This window comes from Mus musculus, chromosome 1 (genome assembly GCF_000001635.26).
Source record: "Mus musculus strain C57BL/6J chromosome 1, GRCm38.p6 C57BL/6J".
Lineage (NCBI taxonomy): Eukaryota > Metazoa > Chordata > Mammalia > Rodentia > Muridae > Mus > Mus musculus.
The window spans coordinates 148,707,080-148,723,820 of record NC_000067.6 but is presented as its reverse complement, the minus strand read 5'-3'; the positions used below and the strand labels follow the sequence as shown (position 1 = coordinate 148,723,820).

General features: G+C 37.5%; 1 long non-coding RNA gene across 1 annotated transcript; it reads right to left on the bottom strand.

Moving 5' to 3' along the window:
• Window positions 1-7,067: 7,067 nt before the first annotated feature.
• Gm41966 lies at window positions 7,068-11,050 on the bottom strand. The gene is made up of 3 exons (XR_878597.1): window positions 10,957-11,050; window positions 8,704-8,791; window positions 7,068-7,306 (listed from the first exon to the last, which is right to left on the bottom strand). It is a non-coding gene; the product is annotated as a predicted gene, 41966 (long non-coding RNA).
• Window positions 11,051-16,741: the final 5,691 nt, after the last annotated feature.

The following is a 16,741-nucleotide window of genomic DNA, read 5'->3' as shown; positions in this document are numbered from 1 at the left end:
TCTTTAAAATGCTTTTATCACATGCTTCGTCCAAACAATGTGATGAGTACTAATACAGCATCTGTAAATTAATATGCATTTGTCACTTAATATAGCACAAATATGTTTACTCCTAAAGGGAGAGGTAGAAAAAGATGCTCATGGTTCCCAGGGTGGCTGTCTCTGCCTCTGCCTCTGCCTCTGCCTCTGCCTCTGCCTCTGCCTCTGCCTCTGCGCCTCTGCCTCTGCGCCTCTGCCTCTGCCTCTGCCTCTGCCTCTGCCTCTGCCTCTGCCTCTGCCTCTGCCTCTGCCTCTGCCTCTGCCTCTGCCTCTGCCTCTGCCTCTCTGCCTCTGCCTCTGCCTCTCTGCCTCTGCCTCTCTCTCTGCCTCTGCCTCTCTGCCTCTGCCTCTCTGCCTCTGCCTCTCTGCCTCTGCCTCTCTGCCTCTGCCTCTCTGCCTCTGCCTCTCTGCCTCTGCCTCTCTGCCTCTGCCTCTCTCTGCCTCTGCCTCTCTCTGCCTCTGCCTCTGCCTCTGCCTCTGCCTCTGCCTCTGCCTCTGCCTCTGCCTCTGCCTCTGCCTCTGCCTCTGCCTCTGCCTCTGCCTCTGCCTCTGCCTCTGCCTCTGCCTCTGCCTCTGCCTCTGCCTCTGCCTCTGCCTCTGCCTCTGCCTCTGCCCCTGCCCCTGCCCCTGCCCCTGCCCCTGCCCCTGCCCCTGCCCCTGCCCCTGCCCCTGCCCCTGCCCCTGCCCCTGCCCCTGCCCCTGCCCCTGCCCCTGCCCCTGCCCCTGCCCCTGCCCCTGCCCCTGCCCCTGCCCCTGCCCCTGCCCCTGCCCCTGCCCCTGCCCCTGCCCCTGCCCCTGCCCCTGCCCCTGCCCCTGCCCCTGCCCCTGCCCCTGCCCCTGCCCCTGCCCCTGCCCCTGCCCCTGCCCCTGCCCCTGCCCCTGCCCCTGCCCCTGCCCCTGCCCCTGCCCCTGCCCCTGCCCCTGCCCCTGCCCCTGCCCCTGCCCCTGCCCCTGCCCCTGCCCCTGCCCCTGCCTCTGCTTCTTCTCCTCTCCCTCCTTCTTCTCCCCCTCTTTTCTTCTCTTTTTCCTTCTCCTACATGTTTTAGTTCTCTGCATCATGTCACTACATAACTACAGCACACGATTTACTATTTAATGCCCATATTTTGATACACTTCAATTAAATAAACTTACATAGTTACTTAATCAATGCTTATTGTAAGACTCATAAAAGGATGTGAATCTGCCTTCAGTTTAATCCAGTCATTTTCTTTCCAACTAACAGTTATGATCAAGCTGGATTTTAACCACTAAAAAATAAAAATTAATAAATAAAGGTAATGTTTCATATCCTGGGTTACAATAAAAAAAACTGGAATGTTACATCTATAATAAGATCAAGCTTCTTTTCATGGACTATTAAAATGAAGTGCTAGTTTAGAGCTATAGATACTTGGAGCTTTAGTTTGAGGTCATTGAGTGCTTTTATCTTATATTCAAGGGTTTTTCCCATGATAACTCTAGTGTTTACATTCTTATCTGCAGTGCACGTTGTGGGGTATAGATGAAGATATTTTGTCTGTAAATGACTTCTGGGAGACCAGATATTTCTGGAATGAGGATCTAAATAGATATTGGAAGAATGAACAGGATGGCATAGGAGACTGTTAGAACACTCTTGCCTTTTTGTAAACTATAAAGTGTTTCACATATCTGAACCATACACATTTTAACATATACTTTAGTTTACTTGATTTTATTGCATAAATATTCTAGAGAGCATAATTTATACATTTTGCCTCTGAATTTAGCATGTTAATTTCTTCCTCATATAAGGTTAATTTGATGTCAACCTAGGTAGTGTCATGTACCTGGATTTTGTCTAAATGCAGCTATAGATTTTGTTGCGAAGATATACTTTATGTAGTATTAACATTTAAATTCTGTATCTTTGGAGCTGACAATGTTTATGTCATTTTCTATAATGTAGCATGCCTTCATATTAAGGCCTTGTGAGCAAAGAAAGAGGTCACCTGAGAGAGAAGAAAGTCTGCTTTCAGATTGCTTTTGGGCCTCTACTGCCCCAGTGCTGTTCCCGAGGTCTCCAGCCTGCCATGCCAACACCATATCTGCCAGATCCACAGTCATATAAGCCATTTCTTAAAATAAATCTCTAAATGTATGCACTGGCACATCCTGTTGTTCCATTTCTCTGGAGAACCCTGTGTAACACAGTGACCATGGCAATGCCCCATCTCATTAGCAATGCAGCTAAGACAAATACTCAGAGGCAAGGACCAAGTAAAACTGTGACAAGTGCAGAAGACAAACCTATGTAGACAAAGGAACAAATATCTTTTTCACATAAAAAGACTCTTCATCCTTTTATTTTTTAACCTAAGGAGAATAGTTAAACAAAGCATGTGATTCTGCAGGAAAAAAATTGCATTTAATCTCAATGTAGCACAAACATGTTACTGACAACTTGGATCGAAATATGACTTGGAGAAACAAGACATTTCTAAAATTAACCCCCCAAATTTTTCTATTAAACTTATAAATAGAACAAGCACAGTTTTCTCTCCTTGATCAGCTCCCTTGGATTATCTGAAACACCTCGTTGTCTGCCAGCTGTCAGACATACTTTTAATTAGACACTAATGGAGTAATATATGTGTGTAAACCATTTAAATCGTGTTCCAGTCTGCAAGGACATCTGTGAGGTGGAAAGTGAGAATCCTTGATCTTTGCCAGACGTTACAAATTATGAAACTATAAAACATGAAACTCAGGTACTCAGAATGACTCAATTTAAAATGAGGGAGGGAGGGTGCTTTTAAGAAGGTTAAAAAGGACATTTTACTCTACTTAGTAGAAAATAAGTAATTTCTTTCCCTCTCGTTATTTCTCTGAGGTTATATTTTATGCTGACTTAATATCTTAATGCCATATACAGGCAAATGTCGCTAAATATGCTGACATGCTTGAAACTGAGATTTAAAAGTCAACACAAAATATCAAAGAGGGAATTAGATGTTTTGTAAATTATCAGTATTACATTTCAATATAGATCTATTCTCTCTGTTCATAGCACTGAATGTTTTTCTTACATTTAATAAAACTGTTTTTATGAATCTTAGTTTTATATTTTTATTACCTCATATACTGTAGTTTATTGTTAAGCCCAATGTTAGCTTTTCTGATTAATTTCTTGAAAACTTATTGACTTCTTGAAAGATGGCAGAAATATTGCGTGCAACATTCCATATATTTTTGTGTGTATATGTGTGTTGATGAGTATATAAATCACTTATTTATATGTATCAATGTATTAAGTGTACCAGTGATACACTTAAACAGCCTTCCTAGATTTTTGTCTCATTCACTGTGGATACGATATTTTGATTTTTAAAATGATTACTCTTTTCTAAATTAAAAAATAAGGAAGGACATACAATGACTAGAGCTTAAGCTTAACATACTCCTGAGAAACATTTTTTTAAGGTAAATTTTTTGAGAAAAAATCATCAAGATAAATAAGCATCAGTTTCTGAAAAGCCTTTAAATACTATGGTGTACATTTATGGATTATAAAATATATATCAGGACCTAGCTACAATGTGAATATTCTGTTTCCTAAAGTGGCGGACATTCTATTTCAATCTGCATGTATCTATATTTGTATAATCTCTGGATATTGCAATTCTCTGAAAACATATACTAGTACCAAAATGCACATTTTATATTCAATTGTAAAATTATTGGGATTTCATTCTACATTTTATATGATATAACTTATGCATATGCACAATTGATTACATATTAATGCACAAAATACTCGTAATTTAATTATGCAAAATTATATGCTACCTCACATATAACACACACGTGAGCATACACACACACAAACACACATACACACACAAATTTGATACATACATATCCATTTCTTTTGTGATTTTTGAAACCATTCCCAATAACCACAAATATATCTGTGGCATTTCAATCTAACCCCTGTGCTCCTTATTATGGTTAGTATGGATATCTTTTGTAAATTAAAACCTATAATTTCATCAACTTCACCATAATATATTATTAGATAAAGGTACTTAGCCAAACAATGTATTTCTAGAGTTATTAATCTTAGATAAATTAAACTTTGATTCTTTTTCATTATGTCCAACTTTGTCCCTGCTTCAGCTTCTACTAACACTAACTCTACATTTTATTTCTTTTGTGAGTATCTTATGGGTGAGATCCAACAGTATGTCCCTTTGTGTTTCTGTCCTATTGAGCTTGCTTCTGATTCATTCATATTCTTATAAAACAAGATTTTTTTTTACATTTTAATATATGTATACATGTATCTTGAAAATCTACTACTAAACATTTAAATTTCAAAACAATGAAGGCACATGAGATACATGGTGAGTTCTTCATATTTTCAAGATTAAATAATAAATATTACATTTAACAATATAATGCATATATAATTAGTTTGTATATTGATTTATCATTAATGGGCATAATTTTCCATACCTTGGCTATTGTTAATAATGGTACAATGAACACAAATGTGCAAACCTCTTTAAAATCATGTTTTCATGCTACTGTGACCACAAAAAATAGCTGAAACAGCTTGCATGGGGAAATCTTTATCATGGGTTTCACTTCAGAAGCTATAGTATATCCCTGTAGGAGATACATTCTAAAACAGTGTAGTTCATGACTGCAAGAGTTTGTGATACAGTTTTTATGACATACTTGTGGCTCAGGAATCATACACAAAGGGAGGAGCTAGTGTCTGGTTTTAACCTTTAGAGGTATATAGCCATGCTCAAATTTTAAAATATATTTGGAGAAAGACCCAAAACTTGGGTCTGTGTGGGACATTTCTGATTTAAGCGACAAAATTCTGCTGCTGATTCTCATAGGACTATTGCCGTCTCATAATGCAGAGTGCATTTAATCTAACTTTAATATTCTCACTGGTCTTATTAGTTTCCAACTTTCAATGTCATTTCTAAGGCTCAATTCGAACTCTCAACAATGAGTCCCTGTTGATTAAAAGAACAACCATTAAACAAACAAATACAAAACTTAGAATGGATATTGGCAGAGTAAAGCATTTCTGTTTCAAATGAGAGTCACAAAATGAGAAAATAGGAGAAAAATCAATACTGATCTCCATGGAAAATCACCAAGTCCTATAGCTCCTCGGTCAGCAGATTGAGTATGTAGTGCTGAGATGATTCTACAACTGGCTTAGACATCCCTACTCTCCCTGCATTGTCTTCTGTAGCACATGTGCTTTCTTGAGCTCATTTCCCTGCCTTCTCCATCATCCTGTTCCTGCCACTGCAATATAGACAACAACCTTAAAGATCCCTGTACTATTAACATAATAATACAGAGGTTCCTTACAACTTGACATTGCTTATTAGCCCTCTCAGGATTTTTTTTTAGAGGCTTTAATGGCACTTACACCTGCAGAGAGAATGGGCATGGGCAAAGCCAAGGTTTGATGCCAGCTAGAGAACACTTTCTTCAACGTTATCAATCTTGGTTTCTGAGACTGAGTATCTGTCTCAGGAAAAAGACTTCCATAGCTGGCCCTAATTGAACATGACACATTTAAGGGGAAAGTCAAAGACAATCATCCTAATTTGTTTGCAGTTTTACAACCTGAGCCTTTTGTGTGTGATTTGGCAATTCCTAATATGACCTTAACATATCCTTTCTATTGTTCTAGTACAAAGTTCTTGGTATCTTTTTAATAGAGTCATTTAATCTTGTTAATAGCTGTTTTTTTTCACAATGTTAAGTAAGTTCCTTTTGGGGGCAACTATGTTTTCTAGAGATTTCTGAGTCAATCTATGCTTTATTCTCATTTTAAATCTTGCAATAGGACTCAGTCATAATCATGCCAAACCCTCAATGCTAATCTGCTTTGAAATCTGGTGCACCAAATTAATTACTTTATTCCTTCAAAACTCACATCTTTATGATATAAGCAAAATATTTTTTAAAATGCCAGAATGCAGCATCAAATTAAATTTAGGCCAATTCTCCATAGAATCATTGGTCTCACATGAAACCATATGAATATAGGCTTTGTTGCCAATGTTTCTTCTGGAATCACAGCCTGCTGAGAACTCTAACAGTAATTCGAACTGAGGTCTGCTTTTGGCATTCTAAGACTTCTATACATAGACTCTCCATGATTTTTCAAATTGTTTTACAAACCCATTTCAAAGGCTTATAAGCCACACAATTATGTCTATTGTTATTATGTGTTAGTTATTTCTACATCTTAGTGGTGACAATAAGTTAAAGAACTTGAGAGACAACTGACATTTTTTTTTCCTGGTGGTCTTAGAGAATCCATCACAGTGGACTAGTCAAGGCAATACAGCTTGCTTCATGGTAGCAGGACAGTTCTCAACATAACAAGTTAGGAATCAGAAGACAGATGGAGGAACGAGGTGCCACCTATTCCCTTTAAAGATCCACTTGTGGGGACTAGTTTGTCCCAATTAGGATCTACTTTTTAAAGTTTTCTTAGATTCTCAAAATAGTACCATTGGTTGGAGAAAAGCAATTCAAACATTAGCCTGTGGGAGACACAATAGAACCAAATCACAACAGATGTGGGAAAGCAGAATCATAGGGTAGTTTCCCTTTTATCATTGTTAAGAGCCTCCATACTCTACTGTGGCTAAGCAAATTTATATTTGCACCCAAAAATACACAAGAATTCGTGGTTCTTTACATTCTTTCCTCTCTACATTCTTGTCAAAAGTGACTTTAAATATGTGATCAAGTATAAACAAGAGGAGATTATCCTGACTATTTCTTGTGATCAGAATATGGTCTGAACAATGTTAGCAAAAGGTTACAAACTGAAAATAAAATATAAACAACTGGCAAGGAGAGGGGCATGGAGGTTTGATACCCAGAGGAAGGCTTCCCCTTCTAAGGGGGATGGGGGTAGGACTTACATGAAGGAGTACTGGGAGGAGAGGAAGGGATGATTTGGGGTTGTAAATTGAATGTATAAACAAATTTAATGAAGAAAAAAGAGAGAGCTGCATGGTTGTGGTGAAATCTTCTGAGAGTTGTTTTCTCTGGGTCAGCACACAGTATCTGTAGTTCACAGAAGCCATGGCTGTATTAGAGCTGGCAGCAAGACTTGGTCATGTGTAAAGGTTCCCCAGGTGATAGTTGTTTTGAAGACAGGAAAGGGTCATGAAGGGCTGCTGAGGCTTGACACACTGTGGCAGGGCTGGATTCTCCCTGGGAGTCTCTTCTTTAGAAGATACAGGACCTGGGAGAATGGAGCCATTGTATGAGGAACATTAAAGTCTCATGCAATAGCAGCTTTATAAAGAGACTCAGAAGTAAACTCATTCCCATCTGCTATACCCGGGAGGAGCACAAAAACGCATTTCAAGAGCAACCCCATGTTTTGAAGAAACTGAGGTTTAGTTCTTTGAATTCTCCTTACAGGAATGCATTCCTGAACTATGTTCTGATACCTGAGGACAGGTCAGAAGAGGGCAGGGGTAAAGAGAAGAAGCCTAAGTTGCAGCAATGACCCCAGAAATTGGAGGTATCTGAAAGTTGGGTGTCCACCAAGAACAGCAGTTGTGAGGTAGAGCTTGTGAGATGAAATATGTTTGCTGTGAATGGCAGAATCAGAGAGAGAATTATCTAAAAAAAACATTTCATTCAGAGGACTTTGAGTAAATTTTAATTTTTAATATATGTATTAATATTTATTAATCCAAAAGTCACCTTTGACAAACATCACAAAGATGCTCAATAATTAGATATTATTCTTCAATGTATAGCATAACTAATATTTTATTTATATTTATGTTTATTTTATTGTGTTTTTCTGTCTGTTTATCTGTGAAGAGTTTGTGTATATTTGATGTACCAGAAAAATTGTTTGAATCATCTATGCCTGGATTTACAGGTGACTTGGTTCTGGGAACTTCCCTTAGGACCTCTGGAGAGTAACAAGTACTTGTAAATACCAAGTCATCTCTTGAGTTCTTAACATTAAGAATAATGATGCATAAAAATACTATGCAAGCTACCATGGTAGGAAAGCGATTAAGCAGTCCTACCCAGCTGTAACATGCATGAACCATGATAATTACTAGCATGGCACAATATGCATCAAGGTGCAATAAGTGGCACTTACTTAACAGAATCCACCAACAGCTGTCTAATTGGACTTAAGGCCCACTCAAAGCAGGGGAATTATTCCAGGTACTCTAAAACTAGCCACCTGAACCAGAGCTAATGAGGTCATAGAACCTAGAAAATCTTAGCTAGATCAGCATTATTGCTTACCACATTATAAATCCCATACATTCTCAAATATAATGGAGCAGAAAGTTAAATTTGGGGAGAATCATTTGTGTATGTAAAGGCAATTTTCTCTGTAGTCCATCTTGCTATACTCAAACTTTATTACATAGTTGATATTAAGAAAACTTCATTTTACTTGGTTTCCTGACATTGTTATTCATACAATGAATAAGCACAGTCCTAGATTGTACTGAAAAAAAATAGTTCTAGATAAAAATAAGACCTGGTCTGTATTAGTTAGGATTCAGATCTAACAGAATGAATTCTTATATTTAAAAGGGGCATTTATTAGAGTGGCTTAAATGCTGTGCTCCAGCTAGTCCAACAATGCCTATTTCTCACCAGAAAGTCCAAGAATCCAGTCGGAATTCAGCACAAGAGAATGGATATCTCAGCTGAATGCATCTTTCTTCAATGTCCTTTAAGTAGGCTGCATGAGAAAGTATGGCCCATATTTAGAGTGCATCTTCTGACCTCATATGATCCAGTTAAGTAAAGTTTTATCACAAATATGTCAAGAAACTTGGTTTTTTAGTAAATTCCAGATGTATACAAGCTGACAAAAAGATTAGACATCACAGCCGGGCGTTGTGGCACATGCCTTTAATCCCAGCACTCAGGAGGCAGAGGCAGGTGGATTTCTGAGTTCTAGGCCAGCCTGGTCTACAAAGTGAGTTCCAGGACAGCCAGGGCTATGCAGAGAAACCCTGTCTCTAAAAGCCAAAATAAATAAATAAATAAATAAATAAATAAATAAATAAATAAATAAAATAAAGAATAGTCATCACAAGGACAATTTCACTTTGCCTGGCTTCCTGATATTGCTACTCATTTATACAATAAATAAGCATAGTCTTAAAGTGTGCTGAGAAAAGACCTAGATAAAAATGAGACCTGGTCTCTAATTGCAATCATGATGCTCATTATAGAACATTAAGCCCTGCACAATCATATATCTTTTTTTAATCATAGTTTCTATCTTTAAATCAGCAGATTTCCCTAGATGTTCTATATGGTTATCTTTAGTTTTAACTATTAAAGAACAAACTTATACACTGATTATGATTCTATTTTTCACCTTACTTTTTGTGTTTCAAAGCATGCAATGATTATACAGCTGTGAAGGGCAATGTAAAGATGCTTTTGTAGAAGAGACATTTCATATTGATTTTAATTTACCTGACAATGGAAAATTCACTTATTCTAGGTTAATGTGCCTATTAATGTTAGTTTGACCACAATGTTATTATGCGTGGGTTAATACAAATTCATTATGGCAACTCTCCTTCCATTGCTAATAGAAATATTTTCCCCTAGTCTTTTGGGATTTCAAAGTCATATTACCTAATGAAACTATTATAGATATGAATAAAATATTATAACCAGCAGAGATGGCAATTAGTGATTCTGGTCTCCTAAGAATGCCTCTTTTTTTTCTTCTAAACTAAAATGGTTTGGAGTAATACTCTCCATTTCCCATTATAAATATTATATATTGTAGGAGGTATAAGGATAGCACACATATCATTAAACATTGTTTAAAAAAGAGAGAACGTGAAATAAATTGCAAAGTTTTTTTTCAATTGCTTGTAATCGTTTGAATATCATTTATATTTAAAGGTTTAGTGTAGGGATATTTTTAATGTTTCATCCACTTATTTAATTTCCTTTTTAAGAAATGTCTTTTATGCACACATTTTTGTGTCATTTAATTACTTGTTATACTGTGAGTATGTAATATATTCATATATCTTATGTAATATTTCAAAATCACATTATAACTCATAAATAAATAAAACCACTCTTTTGACAGATAAAAAGAAAAAGAAACAGTATCACAATATATAACATCTTAAGGTAAATTGAAAACAAAAAGATGAGAGAGTATCAGGAGTGTAGTGTTTTAGAAGGTGCTTTAAAAAATATATGAAATGTATAAAGCACTGTGCTGGTTTTCTGCTTAATTCATCTTCCTAGTTTATGGAACATTGCTATTTTTAATATTGAAAAAAGTAAGTACAGTAGGCTATACTAATCGAAAAATACATACCACAGAAAAAGTATAATGGTTTTTAAATTCCTTGTACCTAGATCCTTTGGACTTCCATGAATAACTTTTTATGTACCCTACTCTTGCCATTTTGGGTAGATAATAGAGACACATAAGAATAAACATCACATATTCACAACAGACAAAAAAAAGTCAGCTGTACAGACTTGTATTTCACCTCATGCCTTGTAATCATTTATTTTTCTGTTTTTTTTATTTTAGTGTGTGCTGTCATTTTTCCTTTTCTTTTTTATTAATTATTTTATTTATTTACATTTCAAATGTTGTCCCCCTTCCCAGTTTCCCCTCTGCCAGCCCCCCACACTTTTCCCCTCCCGAGTGCGTCTAAGAGTTGCTTCCCCCTCTATTCACCCACTACAGGTTCATCCCTCTGCTTGGGTAACAAGCCTCAACATCCTCTCCTGATGTCAGATCAAGTCATCCTCTGCTACTTATGTAACAGGAGCCATGGACCCATGTGGGACAGTGAAAGCAGCCCGTTTTCTGGCTGAGCTAGGTTTAAACCCTGGAGACCCAGCAGATACCTCTGCAAGGAACAGAAGGAAGTTTGCCATGCTCTCAGACACTAGGGTCCTGATAAAAGGCCCCAGCTCCAGAACTCTGTGTCCAGCAGTCATATAGGGCAATGCCCCGAGCTCTTGCTATTCTCTTTGGATTCCACCCCCACAGTTACCCTGCAACAGCCAGGTATGCTCCTCCCATGGTTACCTAGCAACAGCCAGGTTAGGCCGGCCCACTATAAAAGGGGCTGCTTGCCCCCTCCTCCCTCTCTTATTCTTGCTGTTACTCTCTTACTCTTGCCTCTTACTCCCCCCTCTCTCCACATTCCCTTCCTTCCTCTCTCCATGTGGCCATGGCCTGCCTCTAGTTCTCTACTTTTTCCCCCTCTCTCTGCCTCTACCCTCTTTCTACCCTCTTTGCTCCCCTTCCAACTATGACCATAAATTCCTTAAAACCATGGACCACCTCTTCTCATCCGGATCTACCCTGACGGAGCAATGAGTGGGTCTTCCTCTAAAGAGCCACGTCTGATCTCCTGTAGGAGGCCTCCCTGCCTTCCTGGCCACTTCACCCAACAAAGCCAAGGACTCTCATCCTCATGAGAACCAGCCGAGCACTCTCTTCCTGCCCTTTTCCCTTTGGTCCAGGATTGAGTCAGCCCATAGCCCCTTTTCTGTGGAATTCAGAGGTATCTGCAGTGCCTAGGAGCTAGAACTTGCAGTTTCCGGCCTCCGTGCAGGCCTGGGGACCCCCAAGCCAGTACCAGCTGGTCCGTGGGGACCTCAGACTGTGCTGCTCCACCCCTGGAGCAGTGTCTTGTGGCTTCTCACAGCCCTATGCCCTCCTGGAGCAACGTGGGGTGCAACAGTCACATACCCTGCATCTGCTTCACCCAGCAGCCCAAGCTCCGAGTAGACACAGGGCCCCATTTTAACCCACAGACCCACCCATGTATACTCATTGGTTGGTGGTTTAGTTCTTGGGAGCTCTAAGGGGTCTGGTTAATTGACATTGTTTTTCCTATGGGGTTGCAATCCCCTTCACCTCCTTCAGTCCCTCCCTTAAGTCTTCCACTTGGATCTCCAGTCTCAGTCCAGTGGTTGGCTATAACTATCTGCATCTGTTTCAATTAGGGGCTGTTAGAACCTCTCAGAGGACAACCATACCAGGCTCCTGTCTTCAAACACTTTTTGGCATCAACAATAATGTAGGAGTTTGGTGTCTGGGGATGGGATAGGTCCCTATGTGAGGTGGTCTCTGGATGACATTTCCTTCAGTCTCTACTCCAATTTTTGTGTCTATGTTTTTAAAGAAAAATGACCTATGTGTAAGCGTCAAAAATCTATAGATAACTTGTACTCATACAGTGGAGAGATAAAAATTAGCAATTTCAAGTTGAATTTTATTATTATAAAGTTTAGAGTATTAAAATTTCAGGAGGGACAAGTCTATATAACAAAGTAATAGTTGAATCATTTAATGTGAAAATAAAATATTAATAAAATAATTTAAAAAGTCTAGTGTATTTATTTTGTTTATGGTTACTGAGTATGTGTGGGTGGGTGGGGGCATGCAGATGGGGAATGTGTATGCCACAGTAACAGTAAATACATTGATAGACAGAGGACAACTTTGTGGACTATGGTCTCTCTCCTTTTGACCTGTGTTTCAGAACTGAATTTAGGTCACCAGGATTTCATGTCAAACACTTTTACCCACTGATGTGTCTCCAAGCCCTTTACTATTTCAGTGTTGTGCTAACTCCAGAGCTTCCCCCAATAAAAGCACGTTGCTTATGCATAACAATTTCTATTGGAGTCAATCCTTCATACTAAGACTCCTTAAATTTGCTTCAGTCTGGACACATATTAGATAACCTTCTGCTGACAGCATAATTTTGGTGAAACTTCTAAATTTTGTAACTTTCAAATATCTCATTATCCAAAACCATGCAAAACTGAGGTGCCCATTTTCTGCAATGACAGGCATGTCGCTATTGCTCCATTTATGAAGCCTGTTAGGTGATGGAAGCCACTTTGCACAGTAGGCTGTGAAAATCATGAGAGAGAGAAAAAGATTAAAAAAAATCTTCAGCATAATTAAGAAACCATATGTTTTCTCTCTGCCCTATTTTTCTTGCACTTTAAAATATCCTCTTGAGTTCAATTATGCTCACCTAAGCTCACAGCAGGTTGAATCTCAGGAACATTTATAAAAAGAGAATGAGCTTCATCAGACTCTCCCAGAATTACAGGATGAAAATATTAGCCAAGAATACAGGTAGAGAGGAAATAAAAAGTCATTTGTTTAATTAAACACATTATTTGAATTTCTATTTTAACACTGGGAATATTGTGATATAAAAGAACTATGTATCAATGTGTTAAAATGGTGTTTAATGCTAATTGATCCTTAAATTCATAATATCACACACAATATCATATGCATAAATATTTTTGAAATTATAGCTTTAATTTTAGAGTGTAGATCATATAAAATATTTAACACAATGAGATATTCAGGACCTGTATACCAACAAAAAATAATTGGAAATGAATCAAAGTTTTTGTGGCAACATTTCCAAATTAACTGGTAACTTAAATAAAAACAAATCTTATGCTGTAGGTGATTCCTTTTTATTTTATTCTGTTATATCTTGGTGAATGTGTATATCTGTGTTTTCAGATATGTTTTTTTAACTGAACTGTAGAATTGGATTGACAAATATCTATTTAATACAGTAAGTTACTCCAATAATTAATCCTCATACTTCAGGTGGAGAAATTGTGAATGGTCTTTAATTTAAGCATAGTCTTCATACACAACATCTTTTACTTCATTAATGTTGTATGTATTTCTAAGATTTCTTTCTTTTCTTCTTCATAGGTAGTCATAAAATCATTCATGCAGATTACACTACAGATTTTGCTAGTATGAGGCAGGCTGCCAAACTATTTTGCTCAGAGTTTCTTGGATCGTATATGACTATAAAATCCATCATAGCATTGAAATTCTCCAAATATCAGACTTACATCATGTCCTCAAATAGGCATAAACAGCTTTTCGTACAACATGTTGCACAAGTTTTGTTTCTGGGCAAGTATTACCTCATCATTTATCATCCCTACTTCCCACCTATCCTCATGAGACTCCCAATCCTTCCTTGAATTGTCAACCCTTGCAGCATACAGGCCATTGACCTTGTATTTCTTGTATCTACTACAAACATTTTACCCGTTTGCAAATCAGAATTATATGCTAGAGCATTTTTTCAAGATCCCCTTCCTCCCTCGTTCTTGTTTTTTGTTTTTGTTTTTTTCTTTTTGTAGTCAGAATATTAAATGTCTTACCTTGTTGGCCAGGCTGATTTGTTATCCTCATGAAATGTACTATTGTCAGTGAATGAACATTTTGTCCTAACAATTTGGCTGACACAGATTTATTTTTGCTGAAAATTACTTAATTTTCTAGAGTTGAGATTTGCTTTTTATCTTGATTGCTAATCACTCTGATGGCTTAAAGTTCTTTAGTAAGCTTGGATTCCATGCATGTGAAGAGACCACATGACTTTCATATTTTATCTTCCCTCAAAAGCACAAAGCATAGTCCACTGAGAATATAGGGTAAGGCCAGAAATATTTCGTGAATAAGAATATATTTTACAGAGAGTAAAGCACACTATCTTCATAAGTTTCTATGGCTCACATAATTGAATAGTCCCTGAGTACTTATTTATCAATTATTAACCCCCTGTCAGGCTGAAATTGGTAACTATAACCACATTTCATACGAGAGGCAGTAGTTGATAGAGTCAGAAGCAGATTTTTGGTAGTATAAGGGTCTTCCCAGAGGAGAGAGAATGGCTATGAGAGGATAATAGAGTATCCCAATGCCAATAAATGAATAAGACAGACATAAGAATGAAAATGACATAAGTTAGATCATTAAAGTTAAGTAGAAAATTATATTTTAAGTATGAAATAGAAACTGTCATTTCTAATTTTATCTACATAAGGCATGTAACTCAAAATTACAAATAGACTCATATTTAGTGAGTACTAATGAAGGATTAGATTTTTATGTGTCTATGCACATTTAAGGATATTTATTAAATAAAAGCAAATCTCAATAAATGCAGATTATTCATAATTTTAAAAATACCGTAGGAAAATGATAGCCATTTTAAATGGATAACTCAGCACAAGCACAAGTGTCAAATTTTATCTCTCATGAAATATTTTTAGAAAATCTTTTTTACTAGTCCTCTCTAGTTTAAAACCATACATAGAAGCAAGCAATACAGTCAATATGCCTGAGTATCTATGTTTTGCAAAATGATGTTTCAGAGAGAAATAGAAAAAAAAAACACAGAATATTTTTGGCTCTCAAAGTCCCCCCAGGGACAGGTTAGAGAAACTGAAGATTGTAGCAGATGCTTTCAGCTGTCTAGTTAGTTAGGGTTATGATGCAAATAATTGTTACTGCCATTATCTTTGAAACCAGATGTCTGATGTCCCTATGAGAGACAACAAAATAATAATGGTAATGGTACAGATGATTTTCAAGCCTATCTCAGTATTACAATTTAATACAGATTTCCCTGTAGGCTGCTGACAGGCATGCCAAACTGTTAAGACCATAAGGACATGCCCCCTACACACACACACACACCACACCACACCCCACATTAAATTTCACTGGAACATCATTTATAATAAAGATTTATTTATTATTAGCAATACTTATTATTGTCACAATACAACAATACATTTACAGAAATAGGTTTGGGGAAACAGGAATCTATCCAGTAAACTCTGGCAACTGAATTAAGCATTAAAAACAGATGATTAATCATATAGCATGTTTTTCCAAAGTTTCTTCTGTATACACAGTGCAGTTTCTGGTATTCTGTTTTGGATTCTGGCTTTGAGGCCAGGCTCACTCACTCACCCAAAAACAGAAGAATTAAAATAAGCCTCTGAGTCAAGCTTCTGCAAGGACTGGATTTAATTAGGGATGACACCTAGTTTTCTACTTAGAATGTTAACCAGCTGGAGTTTAAAAGGATGCCTTTATCTGAGAAAGAACAAAACATTCCAGTGGGAACATGCCTTTGGAAATGCCTGACTGACAAAGTGCTGTCTAATGGCATCAACTGAAAGACAGACTTACATGGTAAAGTTTACAAACATGCTGGCTCATTTGACATGGAACAAATTAAAATCTAGCATGTGCAGATTGATTTGTGTTCAATGTAAAGTCAATGAAATTGTTATTTATTTCATTTTGCATACTCTCTGAAGCACATTCTCTGCCTTTCATTTTATTTGGTATCTCTGTTCACATGTAATGCTACATGCCTGAACACCAGAATGTGACTACAGAATGTACTTTCAAGAAAAAATAAATAAATGCATGGTCAAAGTTTGGGTGCAGTGAGATTGCTCAGTGCAGAAAGATAATTTCTGCCAAATCCGCAGATGTGTGTTTGATATATGGGACCTATATTTTGGAAGGAGATAACTGGCTCTTATGTTATTTTCTGACCCCAACATGCTGTAGCATCCCCATGTACTCATGGATGTGTGTTTGTGTGCAAACATACAGGAGATAAATAAATTCAAATGTAACTTGTTGCAGTCTAACTATTTAACTGCTAAAAGGTCTTCCCTGAAGCTCTGACTAGAGGCCACATTGCATAGATGAGAACTGGAATCCCTAAAAGTTGTTCGGCAAAAACATTGACAGCCTTCCTTTCACCGCACCTGTGCAGAGGAACGACAGGTATAACAGGAAAAAATAGGCTCA